Raw genomic sequence first — 18,191 nt, forward strand, 5'->3', positions numbered from 1 at the left:
GTGATAATTGAGCGGATCAAACAATTCCTCATCTGACACTACGGAACTAATGAGCCAACATTTATAACAAGATATAGTTTATTGTCAATATAACTGTCCATCTTGAGTTATATAGGTTCAATTCTGTCCAAAACCAAACTTTGATCTCAACGTGTTTCCAATAAACCGCTTTTTAATGTATTGACGCAAGCGCTACCATTGTAGCTCAAGGAGTTTCATAATTAATAAACATAGAAATCAAGCAATGAAACGGCAGAGATGGTTTTGAGACTGCAGAATGCCCTCGCCCAGAGCAACATTCAAACAAGGTTTAAAAACTGGCAGCGTGCAGGAGGAAGGGAGGAGAGGAAAGAGAACCACAGAAAAGCCACGGGAGTTTTGGAAGCTTAGGGAGTTTTTCTCTGACCACAACATAGTTGCGCACGGACCGGATATTGTTGCTTTTAAATATGAATAAAATGCAACGTTTGTTTGCAGCTATTTCTGTTTCGGTCACTTTTAACTGACTAATTCTTAATTCCATTTGCCTGCGATGATTCCATAAATTTTCGTATCCTTGCCAAACAAAAATCGATCAATGTGAAACTTCAAAATTTCAATTGACCCCAGCCTCAATAGATTTTTAGGCGAGGATTTATAAGACAGATGGAACAGGCAGCTGCATAATGGGAGCATCAACACCACACCGCATCTGCATGCATTATAGAGGTGGAATCGGATCGGGCACAGTACCTATATGGTAATACAAGCCCCGGAAAAGCCGAGGTTGTGAGTTCGAGCTTTACCGAGAAGAGCTGATGGTTCTGCTTGTGACATTTCTACAGGAATCGAAAGTACATTTGATGTATCCCCAACATAATCTACGTTTCACTGTTGTATTCTAGCACTTAGTTTGCTTTTGCACACAATATTATAACGGAGGATGAGAGTGGAAATTAAATATGGGATGGAGTGGAGGCGTTTTGACATTTAATCAAAAACTTTGATGTAAAGAATAATGTACCGGAAACACACTCGATTTCAAAGGGAAGATATTTAAAGGCATTGGTTATGTCCACATAATTCCTGCACCACATCCAATAGAAACAAGGATTTTCCTGAACATTTCGCTGAAAATGTTGTGCTCAGTGTTGCAATGCTCGTGCATTGGCCTTCTCGCAGACTCTGTTCAATAGAAACATTCAAACTTGTCGATTCGAGTCCCATCAAAGTCCAATTGTAATTTAATAGAATGGTTACCGAACAGCAGGAGGCCATTCGTCCCATAGAGAGCGTGCCAGCTCTCAGCTGGTGCCACTCCCCTGTCCTTTCCCCATAGCCCTGCAGGACAGGGTTGACTGGTTCTGAGGCTGGAAAGAAATTGTTTGCAGCAAACCGCAACTGTCTGCGATAGCCAGAAGGTTTAATGTTTTGGCGCTGAAATCCACTCAGATTTACCTGCTCGCCACTACACTGTGTAAAGCTCCATTCATTGCTCGAATAAATAAGAGCTCCATTTGCGGACTGCATTTCCAGAGCTCAGAGCCTGAGAGATCGCCAGGGAGCGAAGCACGTTTAACCGTCGCCCAATTATGTTTTACGCTTTTACAACATTTCAAGAGAGCAAAAAAATTGCCCCTCAAGATGCAATGACCTCTTCTGACATTGGATTCGCATGCATCTTTCTGTCTCTCACTGTCTCTGCCTCTTGTATTTCTCTGTTTTGCGCTGATTAAGTTCTCAGGCGTCAATGGACGGCCTGGGCTGATCTAACCTCCAACAAGGGCAGAAATGGCTAAAGAAAGATGTGCACAATAGGAAAGGAGTGGTGTAAATTTGGGGCAAATATGTTCACAGATATATCCCTTCGCGCTCGCAGTGAAATAAAGCAGCACCGATTATAGTTTTCTTAAGGTAGAGTGTACATTATGAGAAGGCCGAGACAGACGTCAATAAAGAACTATTCATGCTGCAAATTCGTATTTGATAATACAGGTCACTTATTTAAGATTAGTTTTGTAAACACATTCCAATATTTTTGACTTGGAACAGTCATCAATTCTCGCACGGCAGTTGGACGCCTGTGTCCACTTGGAAAGCTGTCAGAAAGAACATGCAGAACATTGACTTTCTGCTGAGCAGACCATGAGCCTCCTTCTTGAAAATGGTTTTCCAGTCCCGCTAACAGGGGATTAAGCATCATGGGAGTTGAATAGAACTGTGCCCACTTGCATAGCAGGACCTGTAGGGGTCATTTCCCCTTCCTTAAAGAAGAGTAATGACACAGTTTGCAGAATTTGCTCGCACCACTCGCAATTCGCTCCAAGGATGAGCCGAGCCGATCACGTGGAGTTAATACAATTCCTCCAGGCAGTAAATACAGTTGGCATATCAAGAAAATATAAGAAATCACCGTGACTTAGTCACTGAGCGCGCAGCTTAATGGATAAGGTATGTTATCAGGAAATGACAGTTTTGATGAGATTTAGATTCAAAGCCAATTTATGTAATATTCAGTCAAATGCTTGGAAGGTTTATCAGCAACAAACGCTTAACAAAGCAGATGAGCATAATCGATTAGCAGTCCATTGCCTTAACCTCTCCTCTGCAATCGAGCACAACTCGGCGATTCCATTTTTTTTTGCATCCGTACAGAACTACGCTGCAAAATGTCCCCTCCACGACGTGGCCTGCCCGTGCACCCAGATCGACAATGTTGAAAATGTACTATCAGCTTCTGTAAGCAAACGGCCTTTCGTTACTACAGGATGGCTGTGAAATGACTCCTCAAAAAATGAGGTGCGGGCCCCTTTTAAATAGACCAGGCAGCTGGACACGCCGGATTCAAAACCGACCAAATGCAGAACTCTCTACAGTTAGACCACATTAGGCGTACTGTGTGCAATGCTGGTCGCCATATTAAAAAGAAGATAGCGAGGCTCTGGATAGGGTGCGGAGAAGATCGGATACTATCAGAAAAGAATCGACAGGCTCAATTTATTTTGTAGTGAAATGAGAAGTCTGAGGGGTTACCTAATAGAGCGCTTTAATATCCTGAAAGGTTTTGACAGAGCAGATACAGAGTGTTTTCACTTGTGGGGAAGAGTATTACAAGAGAACATCATTATAAGAAAAATGAGCAACAAATCTAATTGGGAATTAAGAAGAATCTTCTTTAGCCAGAGAGTGGTAAGAATGTAGAACGTACTACCACCAGACTGGTGGAATAAAATATTGTAGATGCATGTAAGGAGCCGTTAGATAAATAAATGAGGGAGAACTGAATGGAGGGCTATGCTCATAGTGCTCGATGCGGGAAGAGGGGAGGATGCTCCAGTGGACCACAACGTCGATATTGACAGGTTGGGCAGAAAAGCCTGTTTTTGCACTGAATATCTTATATGATATCATGAATTCAGCACCTATGAGTCCATTTCAAAAGCCAACATCTCGCAACTTTCAGACCGAGAGGAAATAACACTGATTAATATTCGGGGCTTACAGTCTTTCAAAAAGATGTCAAGATGTATGCTCCTTAAAACCTACCTGTTTGACCAAGTTTTGGGCAACAGCCATAATTTCTCTTTTATGTGGCTCGGTGTCAGCGTTATTTAATTTGGTTTAAGCTGTTGTGGAGCACCCTCTGACGTCTAACTATGTTAAAGGCGCTACATAAATGCGAGTTCTTGTTGTTGTTGTAATATTTCATCATTGTCTCCCTGTTTCAGGATGCAAAGAAAACGTGCTCGTTGAGAAGGCATGCGGCATACTTACCTTTATTAGCCGAGGTATATTGTACAATAGCAGTGAAGTTATGCTTGAGCTATATAAAACATTATTTGGGCCACAGCTAGAGTACTGCGTACACATCAGTACAGGAAAGATGTAATTGCACGAGAGAGGGTGCAAAAGAGATTTACGATGATGTTGCATGGACTAGAGAATTTTAGCTATGTGTAATGATTCGATAGGCTGGGTTTGTTTTCATTGGAACATTGGGAGCTGAGGGGAAACATTATTGATGTGTTCAAAATTCTGAGGGGCCGAGAGAGAGTGGATGGGAAGGACCTATATTTCTGAGCAGAATGTCATCAAATATGGGAGATAGATTTAAAGTCATTGGTAGCAAGTTGAGAGGGGAATTGACGGGTAATGGCTTCACCCAGAGCAAGTTGGGAGTCTGGAACTCACTGCCCGAAAGGATGGTAGAGGCAGAAACCCTCACATCATTTAAAACGCGCTTGGATATGCACTTGAAATGCAATAACCTACAGGGCTACGGACCAAAAGCTGAAACATGGGATTCTCTGGGTAGCTCTTTGTTGGCCGGCGTTGACCGAATGGGCCGAAATATCCTTCTTGCCTGCTGTAAATAACCATGATTCTATGATTCAGTTCTAAGCGAGGATCTAACTACAAGTAAGCCGGACGTGGAGACTTTATAAGTAGAATTAAGAGATAGGAAAGGATTTAAGACAATAGTGGAAGTTGTCTTTATACCTCCTAGTCGCAGCTGTGAAGCAATAGAATATATAAATGTAGAGATTAGACAAGCGTGTATTCAGGACAGTGAGGTTTTAATATGGGATTTAAATTTTCATATATATTGGGATAATCGGACTAGCACCTATCAGAAAAATTGTGAATTTCTTCAGTGTGTCCGGGCAAGTTCTACAACAATATATTCCAGAACGAACAAGGGGCATGCCAATTTACGTTTAGTAATGAGTAACGAGCCGGATTTATTCAACAGCCTAAGGGTAAGTTAAAATGTATTTAATAGCGATCAAAACATGATCGACTTCAACGCAACGTTTGACAGGGAGATACGTGAAACAGCTACTACCATTCTAGATTTCTGTAAGACCGACTTCAAGGGGCTGAGAGAGAGACTGTCCAGAATACACTGGGAAAAATCTGCTAATGGGTAAACCGACAGGAGGTGTTAAAAATAATGAAAAGTCATACAGAATCAATTTATCCCCCTGAGAGGCCAAAGAAAACAGGCATGGACGACTAAATAGGTAACGAACCACTTTAAACTAAGAGTAAAAACGGACACAAATGCGAAAAATAGCACAGATCCTGGTGAATGGGAAAGCTACAAAGAAGAGCAAAGGGACACAAAGCAGATACTAAGTGGCACAAAGAGGGAGAATGAAAATAACCGACTGGTGAAATGAACAGACACATAGCAGATGTAAGTTAACGCAGACAATTATGAAGTGAAACATTTTGGTAGGATGAGGAGAGGCAATGTGAATTAATGATACAATTTTAACGGGGCCAGATTTATACATGAAAATTTAAATCCCCATTTAAGCATCTGCCTCTGGAGCTCAATGATCCTGAAACCGGTCATAATGCTCCCTGTATTGTATTAACCAGCTCTAAAACGTACAATTTTAAAGAAGGCAGGATCTGGAAGACATGGGGACGTTTCCTTTGTTAATAGACGAATAGAGTATAAAAACAAGGAAGTTATGCCAAACAATTATAAAACACTTATGAGGTCTTAGCTGGAATGTTGCGTGGGGAACACGCTTCAGGGAAGAAGTCAAGCCCTTGGAGAGGGTGCAGAATAGATTTACTAGAATACTGCCAGAGTTGGGGACCTCATTTATACGAAGAGACTGGAGAAGCTGGAATTTTTCTCCTTAGAATAGAAAATGTTAAGAGGCGATTTATGGCGCTAGTTCAAAATTATGATGTGTTTTGATAGTGAAAAAGGAAAAAGCTTCAAAATATGACATTTAAAGTAATAAAATATCGATAGGCACAGATGGGGGTCGAACCCATGATCTTCGGTTTACGAGACCGACGCCTTACCACTTGGCCACCGCGCCCTGATGAACTGTGTGACTGGCGTCGTATTGCTACCGAATCCCACATCATTTCAATTCGGTTGTGTCAACACAGACGCAGATGCAAAGACATAAAGTGGGATAATGGAACGGGCAAATGACCAGCGCCATTTATTTGAAACTATCATAAAATATTTCATAAAATTATACATACCGATGGAGAGTACTTGGTCCATCGTACTCTTGAACGAGCTATCCAATTATTCCCAGATCTTTCCACAACGCCCTGCAAATTGTGCCTCTTCAAGCATTTATCCAATTCCATTTTGAGGGTTAATATTGAATCTGCAGTGCTACGGGGAAATAACAGGGTGGTAAGACGAGATGAGAGTCAGCACGGGCTCAACGGGCCGAACTGCCTTCTTCCATTCTGAAACAATTCTTTGAATCGATGACTCCATGATTCACCATCTTTTCAGCAGTGCATTACAGATACAAGCTTAAAAAAAACATTTCTCCTTCACTTTCATCTGTTTCCTCTGTTGTCCTCTGGATGTTGTCAGGACTGGATAGTTTTGGTTATGGAGAAAGATTGGGCTTGTTTTCTTCGGGACAGATGAGGATAAAGGGTGACATAAGTGACGTGTATAACATTATGCGGGGCCGAGATAGCGTGCATAAGAAACACCTGTACCCCTGAGCAGAGAGGTCAATAACCAGGGGGCATAGATTTAAAGTAATTGGTAAAAGGATTACACGAGAGTCGAGGAGAAATGTTTTCGCCCAGAATGAATTTGGGTCTGGAACTCACTGACTGAAAAGTTGGTGGAGACACAATCCCTCATCACATTTAAGTATTACTTGTATATGGATTGAATCGCCCTAATCTGCAACGCTACAGATCAAAAGCTGTGAAGTGCGATTCGGCTTGATAGCTCTTCTGATTGGCGGAAATAGGATGGGCCGAATGTTCTCCTTCCCTGACGCAAACTTCTCCGATTCTATGATTCTATGAGGTGGGGAATGCTCTTTTGTTTCCTGCACATATCTCTATCCCATTAAAGATGGGATCTTGCTCTGTGGTAATTGGCTGCCGTGACTACACTTCAAGAAGTACTTCATTTTTTGTAAAGCACGTTTCAATAAAAATATTAATTCAGTGCATGTGGGCGTAGCTAGCAAGGCTGACATATATTGCCCAACCCTAATTGCGTTTGAGAAGATAGTGATGAACAAACTTCGTATACCACTGCAGTACTTGGATATGCACTTGATGGCTACGGTCCAAGAGCTCGAAATTAGATTTGGCAGCATACTACACAGTCCACCAGCAAGGACGCGATGGGCTAAATGGTTTCCTTATGTGCTGTAAATTTCTATGGCTCTGTGGTTCAGTCACTGAGGTGGTGGTACTACCATTGTACTGTTGTAGAAGGAGTTCCAAGATTTTCACCGCACGATAATGGAAAGGCGATATATTTCCTGGTTCATTATTAGCAGAGTTGATACTCGAGTTGGATAAAATCAATCTTCAACGATCATGCCCACTTCTGATCTTATGATGAAGGGCAGGTCATTGATGAAGCAGGTGATGATTAACTCCTGCAGCGATACCTGGGCTGAGATGATTGCCGTCGAACCACAACCATCTTATTTTAGGCTAGGTATGTCTCCAGCATTGGAGATTAACCCCGCAATCATTTCAACGTTAGAAGCCTCCTTGATGAAACATTCGACCAAATACAGTTTTGATGTCAAGGACAATAACTCTCGCCTCATTTTAGAATTAATCACTTTTGGCCATATTTGGACCAAGGCTGTAATGATGTCTGGAGGCTGGGTGTCCTGTCGGAACTCAAACTGAGCAACGGCGGGCAATTGGGTCATTCTATGTTCGTGAAAGATGCTACAGAAATGCAAGCTCGTGCATTTACTGTTTGAAAACAGCGCACACTGCATGATGTAGGATGACATGGTCATCGACCTGAAATCTTACTCCCACCTTCTCCTCCCACAGACCCTAACCAGAGTTTCAAAGCATGGCACGTTTTAAAACGCCAGTTTTTTAAAAAATTGTTTCATTCTATATTTCTTAAAAATTAAGAAGGCACAACAGGAAGACAGATATCCCAGTTTGCCGATGATGCAAATATTGGTGGTATGGAAAGTAGGGCAGTAGTTAGCGTATACTTATAAATATATATTGATACATTAAACAAATGGACGATTCAGTGGCAGGTAGATTCCAAACAGGTAATTGTGTTGTCACCCATTTTAGATCACAAAGTTTGGATCCGAGTCCTAATTAAATGGAGCACAGCTCGGAGGGATGGATTTCCAAAGTGGTTTGCAGTCCAAGTGCCCATCCCGCTAACCTGCAGCAGCAAGTTACAAATATATTCGAAACAACTAATGGCACGTTAGGATTTATAACTAGGAGTTGGACTATAATGCAATGGTTGTTTTTCTTCAACTGAACAGAGATGTAGTTAGACTATATCTGGAGTATTCTAAGTTATAGAATATAATAGGTTCATAGAAGTTTACAGCACAGAAGGAGGCAATTTCGACCCATCCTGTCCGTGCCACGGTTATTCAGCTAATCCCACTTTCCAGCTCTAGGTCCATAACCCTGCACGTTACTGCACTTCAGGTGCACATCCAAATACTTTTTAAATATGCTTAAGATTTCTGCCTCGACCACTCTGTAGGCAGTCCATTTTAGACAACCACAACTAACTGCATGAGGAAATTTCACCTCACATCTCCTGTAAACCTTCTCCAATTACTATAAATGTATGCCCGCTGGTTGTTGAGCCCTCTGCTATGGGAAATAAACCGTTTCTATCCATTATATCCAGTCCGTTTGTGGGCACGGCCCCTTAGAAATGATAGGCTGGATTGGAATGTGTACAGTTCTTTATCACCAGAATGTTACCTGGTTGCGACGGGTTAAATTATGAGGAGAGATTACATAAACTCGGCCTGTACTCCCTGGAATATAGAAGTATAAGTGGTGATTTGATTGAGGGTTTTAAAATTTTAAAACGAATTGATAAGATAGATAGAGATAAAGCTTTTTTTACCGTTCGTGGTGGAGTTTACGACAAGAGGACATAATGTTAAAATCAGAGGAAGGCCATTCGGCAGAGAAGTTAGGAAAATCTTCTTCACGCAAAGGGTGATGGATTTATCTTCTACAAAAAGCAGGATATACTAGCTCAATTAAAAATGTTAATTTTAGATCAATAGTTTTTGGTAGACACTGGTTAAAATGATGTGGAGCCAATGCAGATGGATGGAGTTACGGTAGAGCTCAGCCAAGAATGAACACAAAGGCGAATAGGCACGATGCGCGGAATGGCCTAATCCTGTTCCTGTGTTCAATCAATTGGCAGAACACCTATTCTAAATAAAGAAACGTTGTCTTGAAGGGTTAATTAAAATATATTATTTGCAGAGATTATGGACAGCTTACACGCTTTCATAACAAACAAGCATTAAATCTAATTGTCAAACCAGTTGGTTGAACATTTACCAGGAACAGAGACACATCCGTTGGATTTTAATTCCAACCCATTAACATCTCGGCCATCCTGGTCATGGGCACGCTGCTGTGCAGTACGTGGAAATTCGGCAAATTGCTTGGAGACTCAAAATTTAGTTTTCAGCGGAGAGCAAACTTCACGTCTGCATACTATGCAAACGTGGGAGGATATATACCTTGTGTTTAACTGTGGGCGGTGAAAAGTTGTACCACAAAAGCACAGCACTAGGCAAATAATACATTGAACTGATCGTCCATAACTTGACAACAAACCCCCGTGCTTTAACCCACAGAACATGTAATCTCCCCGTCAACAATGAACATCTTTGAATGAATAATGTTAAAATGCGCGTCAACCACAAAGTATCAGCAAGCTTAGATGGAATCTATATGGGTAGAGCTGCAGAACACCAAAGGGCAAAAAAACTTAGTGGGAGTTGTGTGCAGACCTCCAAACAGTGGTAGTGATGTTGGGGAGGGCATCAAACATGAAATTAGGGGTGCGTACAATAAAGGTGCAGCAGTTATAATGGGTGACTTTAATATGCACATAGATTGGGTTAACCAAACTGGAAGCAATACGGCGGAGGAGGATTTCCTGCAGTGCATAAGGGATGGTTTTTCAGACCAATATGTCGAGGAACCAACTAGGGGGGAGGCCATCTTAGACTGGGTGTTATGTAATGAGAGAGGATTAATTAGCAATCTCGTTGTGCGAGGCCCCGTGGAGAAGATTGACCATAATATGGTGGAATTCTGCATTGGGATGGAGAATGAAGCAGTTAATTCAGAGACCATGGTCCAGAACTTAAAGAAGGCTAACTTTGAAGGTATGAGGCGTGAATTGGCTGGGATGGATTGGCGAATGATACTTAAGGGGTTGACTGTGGATGGGCAATGGCAGACATTTAGAGACCGCATGGTTGAACTACAACAATTTTACATTCCTGTCTGGCATAAAAATAAAAAAGGGAAGGTGGCTCAACCGTGGCTATCAAGGGAAATCAGGGATAGTATTAAAGCCAAGGAAGTGGCATACAAATTGGCCAGAAATAGCAGCGAACCTGGGGACTGGGAGAAATTTAGAACTCAGCAGAGGAGGACAAAGGGTTTGATTCGGGCAGGGACAATCGAGTATGAGAAGAAGCTTGCAGGGAACATTAAGACGGATTGCAAAAGTTTCTATAGATATGTAAAGAGAAAAAGGTTAGTAAAGACAAACATAGGTCCCCTGCAGTCAGAATCTGGGGAACTCATAACGGGGAACACAGAAATTGCGGACCAATTGAACAAGTACTTTGGTTCGGTATTCACGAAGGAGGACTCGAACAACCTTCCGGTTATAAAAGGGGTCGGGGGGTCTCGTAAGGAGGAGGAACTGAGGGAAATCCTTATTAGTCGGTAAATTGTGTTGGGGAAATTGATGGGATTGAAGGCCGATAAATCCCCAGGGCCTGATGGACTGCATCCCAGAGTACTTAAGGAGGTGGCCTTGGAAATAGTGGATGCGTTGACAGTCATTTTCCAACATTCCATTGACTCTGGATCAGTTCCTATAGCGTGGATGGTAGCCAATGTAACCCTACTTTTTAAAAAAGGAGGGAGAGAGAAAACAGGGAATTATAGACTGGTCAGCCTGACATCGGTAGTGGGTAAAATGCTGGAATCAATTATTAAGGATATCACAGCAGTGCATTTGGAAAGAGGTGAAATGATAGGTCCAAGTCAGCATGGATTTGTGAAAGGGAAATCATGCTTGACAAATCTTCTGGAATTTTTTGAGGATGTTTCCAGTAGAGTGGACAAGGTAGAACCAGTTGATGTGGTATATTTGGACTTTCAGAAGGCGTTCGACAAGGTCCCACACAAGAGATTGATGTGCAAAGTTAGAGCACATGGGATTGGGGGTAGTGTACTGACATCGATTGAGAACTAGTTGTCAGACAGGAAGCAAAGAGTAGGAGTAAATGGGTACTTTTCAGAATGGCAGGCAGTGACTAGTGGGGTACCGCAAGGTTCTGTGCTGGGGCCCCAGCTGTTGACACTGTACATTAATGATTTAGATGAGGAGATTAAATGTAGTATCTCCAAATTTGCGGATGACACTAAGTTGGGTGGCAGTGTGAGCTGCGAGGAGGATGCTGTGAGGCTGCAGAGCGACTTGGATAGGTTAGGTGAGTGGGCAAATGCATGGCAGATGAAGTATAATGTGGATAAATATGAGGTTATCCACTTTGGTGGTAAAAACATAGAGACAGAATATTATCTGAATGGTGACAGATTAGGAAAAGGGGAGGTGCAAAGAGACCTGGGTGTCATGGTACATCAGTCATTGAAGGTTGGCATGCATGTGCAGCAGGCGGTTAAGAAAGCAAATGGCAGGTTGGCCTTCATAGCAAGGGGATTTGAGTATAGGGGCAGGGAGGTGTTGCTACAGTTATTCAGGGCATTGGTGAGGCCACACCTGGAGTATTGTGTACAGTTTTGGTCTCCTAACCTGAGGAAGGACATTCTTGCTGTTGAGGGAGTGCAGCGAAGGTTCACCAGACTGATTCCTGGGATGGCGGGACTGACCTATCCAGAAAGAATGGATCAACTGGGCTTGTATTCACTGGAGTTCAGAAGAATGAGAGGGGACCTCATAGAAACAATTAAAACTCTGACGGGGTTAGACAGGTTAGATGCAGGAAGAATGTTCCCAATGTTGGGGAAGTCCAGAAACAGAGGTCTCAGTCTAAGGATAAGGGGTAAGCCATTTAGGACCGAGATGCGGAGGAACTTCTTCACCCAGAGAGTGGTGAACCTGTGGAATTCTCTACCACAGAAAGTTGTTGAGGCCAATTCACTAAATATCTTCAAAAAGGAGTTCGATGAGGTCCGTACTATTCGGGGGATCAAGGGGTATGGCGAGAAAGCAGGAATGGGGTACTGAAGTTGAATGTTCAGCCATGAACTATTGAATGGCGGTGCAGGCTAGAAGGGCCGAATGGCCTACTCCTGCACCTATTTTCTATGTTGCTATGTTCTATATTTCTATGAACCAGCGCATAAAGAGAAAACTCATAAGTTATGGAGTAAACTGATGTGGGTAGCGATGGAGAGTGACAGAGAGAAAGTCATATTTGGACGGATAAACAGATCCCCAATGAGAAAAACTTACAGAAATTAACTGCAACTGAAATAGATATACAGCGAGACTGACACGCGGAAAGAAAGTCAGATTCAGAGAGAAATAGAATGAATCATAGAGAGAGAAAAAGAGAACCAGCACATTAAATGTGAGAAAATCCCTGCTGGCACGGCCGGAAATTAAATCCGTGAACTGAGGTTTGCAGCTGAATACACAAGATAACTGAGAGAGGGTTGTAGCATCACAGAAGCATGGAATGAGACACTTTCCCCAGAGCACGGCAAACTGTTCACCATCAACTATTTACTCAATTTCCTTCGAGAGGTTGTCACCCATCAGCTATAGAGTGTGCAGGTAGAGAGGGAGTGGGTGACCAGCAGACAGAATAGCAGTACTCGGCAGGTAATGGACGAGGTCCCGAGACAATCTCACTCGTCAACAGACATTAGCTTCTGAGTACCGGTGTGGAGATAGTGTCTCTGGCGAGTGCAGCCACATCCATATCCACGGCACCGCAGGTGGCTCTGCTGCACAGGAGAGGAGGGAGAAGAATGGCAGAGCTATAATGGTAGGAGATTCAATAGTCAGGGGAGCAGACAGGCGTTTCTGCAGTCGTAGCCGTGACACCAGAATGATATGTTGACTCCCTGGAGCCAGGGTCAAGGATGTCACCGAGCGGCTGCAGGGCATTTTGATGGAGGAATGTGATCAGTCGGAGTTCATTGTCCATACTGTTTCCAATGACATAGCTAGAAAGAGAGATGAGGTCTTGCAGGCAGAGTTTAAGGATCTATGAGAGAGATAAAAAGCAGAACCTGAAAGGTAGTAATCTCAAAAATACTCCAGGTGCCACGAAGGAGTGAGTACAGAAGTAGGAGGATCGAACAAGTGAATGCATGGCAGGAGAGCTGGTGCAGGATTGAGGGCTTTAGTTTCCTGAGAAATTGGGTCCACTTCTGGCGGAGTTGGGACGTGTACCGAATGGGTTGCACCTCAACAGATCCGGGACCAATAACCTCGCGTGGTGGGGGGTGGGGGGGCTGGAGGTTTCGGTTGCTCGTGCTGTGGGGGATTGTTTAAACTAGTTTGGCAGGGGGATGGGAACCTGAGAATAGATTCAATAGGGAGGCGAGTAGAGTATGAATTAAAAAGCAAAAATGTAGAAAGTGACCTGTAGGACAGAAGAAACAAGCAGGAAAAAAGGGTAAAATATAAATTTTAAAGCTTTTTCTCTAAATGCACGTAACATTCGTAACAAAACAGATGAGTTGACGGCACAAATAGATACAAATGAGTATGATATGATAGCCATTACAGAGACGTGGTTGCAAGGTAACCAGGACAGGAAACTAAATATTCAGGAGTATTTGATATTTTGGAAGGACAGACATAAAGGAAAAAGATGAGGGGTGATCTTAAAGAAACATTTAAAATAATGAAAGGGGTAGACAAGATAGAGGCAGAGAGGTGGTTCTGGTCGGAGAGACTAGAACTAGGAGGCACAATCTCAAAATACCGGGGAGCCAATTTAAAACAGAGTTGAGAAGGAATTTCTTCTCCCAGAGGTTTGTGAATGTGTGGAATTCTCTGCCCAATGAAGCAGTTGAGGCTAGCTCATTGAATGTATTCAAGTCACAGATAGATAGATTTTTAACCAATAAGGGAATTAAGGGTTACGGGGAGCGGGCGAGTAAGTGGAGCTGAGTCCATGGCCAGATCAGCCATGATCTTGTTGAATGGCGGAGCAGGTGCGAGGGTCTAAATGGCCTACTCCTGTTCCTAATTCTTATGTTCTTATGTTAAGTGGTGGGGTCACACTTTTAAAAAAAGATGGGATCAGTGCATTAATGAGAAACAATATCGGCTAAGAGGATCAAGAGGTTGAATCAGTTTGGGTGGAGTAAAAGAAACAATAACAGGAAAAAGTCGCTGGTGGGCATAGACTGTAGGTCCCCTAACCGTAGCTACATGGTTGGACAGAATATAAATCAAGAAATAATGGAGACTTGTAAAAAAGGACCAGCAATAATCATAGGTGATTTAACCTTCATATTTACTGGAAACACCTAATTGGTCAGGGTAGCCTTGAGGAGACGTTCATAGAGTGTATCCGGGATAGTTTACTTCGACAGTACATGCTACCCCAACCAGGGAGCAGGCTATCTTAGATCTAGTACTTTGTAATGAGACAGGATTAATAAATGATCTCGTCGTAAAAGATCGTATAGGAACGAGTGGCCATAATATAGTTGAATTTCAAACTCAGTTGGAGGGAGAGAAATTTGGTTCTCCAACCAATGTCCGAAGCATAAATAAGGGGGACAACAAAGGTTGGCTAAAGTAGATCGGAAAATAGACTAAAGTGTGGGACGGTTGTAGAGCAGTCGCAGACATTTACGGACATATTTTACAACTCGGAACAAAAATTTATCCAATGAGTAGGAAAGACTGTAAGAGAAGAGAAAACCATCCGTGTCTAACTAAGGAAATAACGGAGGGTTTGAAATTGAAATCAAAGGCACACAATGTGGCGAAGACGAGTGGGAGACTAGAGCAGCAGAGAACTATTAAAAACATGATTGAAGAGGGAAGATAGATTATGAAAGTAAACTCGAACGAAATATAACAACAGATAGTAAGAGTTTCTACAGATACATAAAAAGAAAAAGATTGGCTAATATGAATGTTGGTCCCCTGGAGGATGAGATTGGGGGTTAATATTGGAGGTCAGGGAAATGGCAGAGACATTAAACTAATATTTTGTATTGGCCTTTGCAGTAGTTGATACTAAAAACAATCCAAGAGTGGATAATGAAGCGAATGTAGGCAGGGATGACTATCACTATCAAGAAGGAAGTACTGCTAGTAACATAATTGGACGAAAGGCGGACAAGTCCCCTGGACCTGATGGCTTTCATCCCAGGATCTTAAGTGAAGTGGCTGCAGAGATAGTGGATGTATTCGTTATAATTTCTCAAAATTTCCTGGATTCGGGGCGGATTGGAAAACCACAAATGTAACGCCCTATTTAAAAATTGAGGCAAGCATGAAACTGGAAATTATAGACCAGTTAGCCTAACATCTGCCTTTGCGAAAATGCTGGAGTCTATTATTAAGGAAGCAGCAGCGGGACATTCAATCAAGCAGAATCAGCATGGTTTTATGAAAAGGAAATCATGTTTAACAAATTGCTGGAGTTTTTGAGGATGTAACGAGTGGATAAGGCGGAACCAATGTATGTGGTGTATTTGGATTTCCAGAAGGCATTTGATAAGGTGACACATAAGAGGTTACTGCCCAAGATAACAGCTCACGGGGTTGGGAGTAAATCAAAGATAGAGGCTTTGCTATATAAGAGAAAACACAGCGTCTGCATAAATGCGTCATTTTCCAGTTGGCAAACAGTGACTAGTGGAGTGACGCAGGTGTCGGTACTGGGTCCTCAACTAATTACAATCTATATTAATGACTTGGATGAAGGAACCGAGTGTAATGTAGCTAAGTTTTCTGATGATACAAATACGGTCGGAAAGCAAATTCTGAGGAGGACACAAAAAATCTGCAGAGAGATATAGTTATGCTAAGTAAATGGGCAACAAGTTGGCAGTTGCAATATAAGAGGTTACCTACTTTGACAGAAATAATAGAAAAGCAAATTATAATTTCAATGGAGAAATGTAGCAAAGTGATGCAATACAGGGACAGATGAGTGTCCTTGTGCATGAAACACAAAAATTGGTATGCAGGTACAGCAATTAATCAGGAGGGCGAAGGAATGTGCGTTTATTGCAAGTGAGATAGAGTATAAAGCAGATTAGTCCTGCTACAATTGTACCAGGTATTAGTGAGGCCACACCTGGAGTACTGTGTGCAGTTTATTCTCCGTATTTAAGGAAGGATATACTTGCAATGGAAACTGTTCAGAGAAAGTTCACTCAGTTGATTTCGGAGATGAGGAGAGTTGACTTATGAGGATAGGTTAAGTAGGTTGGGACCATCCGCAGTGGAGTTCAAAAGCATGAGAGGTAATGTTATCGAAACTAATAAAATAATGAGGGGGCTCGACACGTTGGATGGAGAGAGCATATTTGCACTCATAGGGGCAAGTAAAACGAGGAGTCATCGAATTAGAATAAGGGACCGCCCATTTATAAGAACATAAGAACGTACGAAATATGAGCAGGAATAGGCCATACGGCCCCTCGAATCTGCACCACCATTTAATCCGAAAATTGCTGATCGGATCATGAATTCAGGTCCACTTCCCTGCCCGCTCCCTGCAACCCCGTAAGCCCTTATTGGTTAAGAAACTGTCTCTGACTTAAATTTATTCAATGTCCCGGCTTGCAGAGCTCTCTAAGGCAGCGAAGTCCACAGATTTACAACCCTCTGAGAGAAGAGATTCCTCCTCATCACAGTTATAATAGGCGGCACCTCTTTCTAAGATGATGCCCCCTAGTTCGAGTCTCCCCTATCAATGGAAAGCTCCTCTCTACATCCACCTTGCCATTCCCCTCTTTTACTTATAGGTTTTGATAAGATCCCCTCTCATTCTTATGCATTCCAATGAGTAGAGGACCAGCCTCCTCAATCTTTCCTCATAAGTCAACCCCCTCATCTCCGGAATCAACCGAGTGAACCTTCTTTGAACTTCCTCCAAAGCAATTATCCTTTCGTAAATATGGAAACCAAAACTATACACAGTATACCAGGTGTGGCCTCACAATACACGATATAACTGTAGCAAGACTTCACTGCTGTTATACTCCATCTCCTTTGCAATAAACGCCATGATTCCACTGGCCTTGTTGATCATTTGCGGCAGCTGCATACTAACCTTTTTTGTTTCATGCACAAGTACACACAATTCCTGCTGTACTGCAGCACGTTGGAATTTGACTCCATTTAAATAATAGCTTGCTCTTTGCTGTCAAAGTTTTTTCTGTCAAAGTGCATGACCTCACACTTTCCAACATTATACTCATACATTGGTTTTCAACCCACCTTTATATCGTCAGCAAACTTCGTTACGTTACACTCGGTCCTTTCTTCCCAGTCGTTAATGTAGATTTAAAACTGAGATGAGCAGAAACTTCTTTTCTCAATCGTTGAAAGTCCATGGAATTATCTTCCTCAGAGAGCTGTAGAGGCTGGGTCAATGAATAAATTTAAGTCGGAGATAGACATATTTTTCAGTGATAAGGGAGTAAAGGCTTATGGGGAGGCAGCAGGGAAGTGGCGCTGCGTCATTTGATTAGATTCTTCCATGATTTAATCAATGGCGAAGCAGGGTCAAGGGGTCAAATACTCCTACCCAGAATTCTTATGTTCTTATATACTTCAGAAAGTTATGATCGCATCTGTGGCAACCAACTGTTCAGGCAATTCATTCAAAACCTTAATTAATTTGTGAATAAGTCAGTAATTTCCTCATCTCAACTCCGGTTCATTTTCAGCTAAATTGGTAAATTAAACCTGAGATTGATAGATTTTTGCTAGATAATGGTAGGAATTGATTTGGTGTCAAAGCAGATGGATGAAGTTATGATATTGGTCAAACATTATCTCACTAAATGGTGGAACCGGCTCGAGGGTTCGACGACCCCTGCTCTTATTTTCCGTTAATCAGCAGAGCACCTGTTGTAAATGTAGGAACGCTTCCTGGAATTGTCAAATATAAATACAAAACCTTTCTTTCCAATGATTATAACATTTTACCAAGTTATCATAA

The 18,191-nt window shown here is 42.3% G+C and overlaps 1 non-coding gene across 1 annotated transcript; it reads right to left on the reverse strand.

Annotated features, from left to right (window-relative positions):
* Positions 1-5,753: 5,753 nt before the first annotated feature.
* Positions 5,754-5,825, reverse strand: trnat-cgu (transfer RNA threonine (anticodon CGU)). The gene has a single exon. It is a non-coding gene; the product is annotated as a tRNA-Thr (tRNA).
* Positions 5,826-18,191: the final 12,366 nt, after the last annotated feature.

This window comes from Pristiophorus japonicus, unplaced genomic scaffold (genome assembly GCF_044704955.1).
Source record: "Pristiophorus japonicus isolate sPriJap1 unplaced genomic scaffold, sPriJap1.hap1 HAP1_SCAFFOLD_45, whole genome shotgun sequence".
In the NCBI taxonomy this organism is placed as follows: Eukaryota; Metazoa; Chordata; class Chondrichthyes; family Pristiophoridae; genus Pristiophorus; species Pristiophorus japonicus.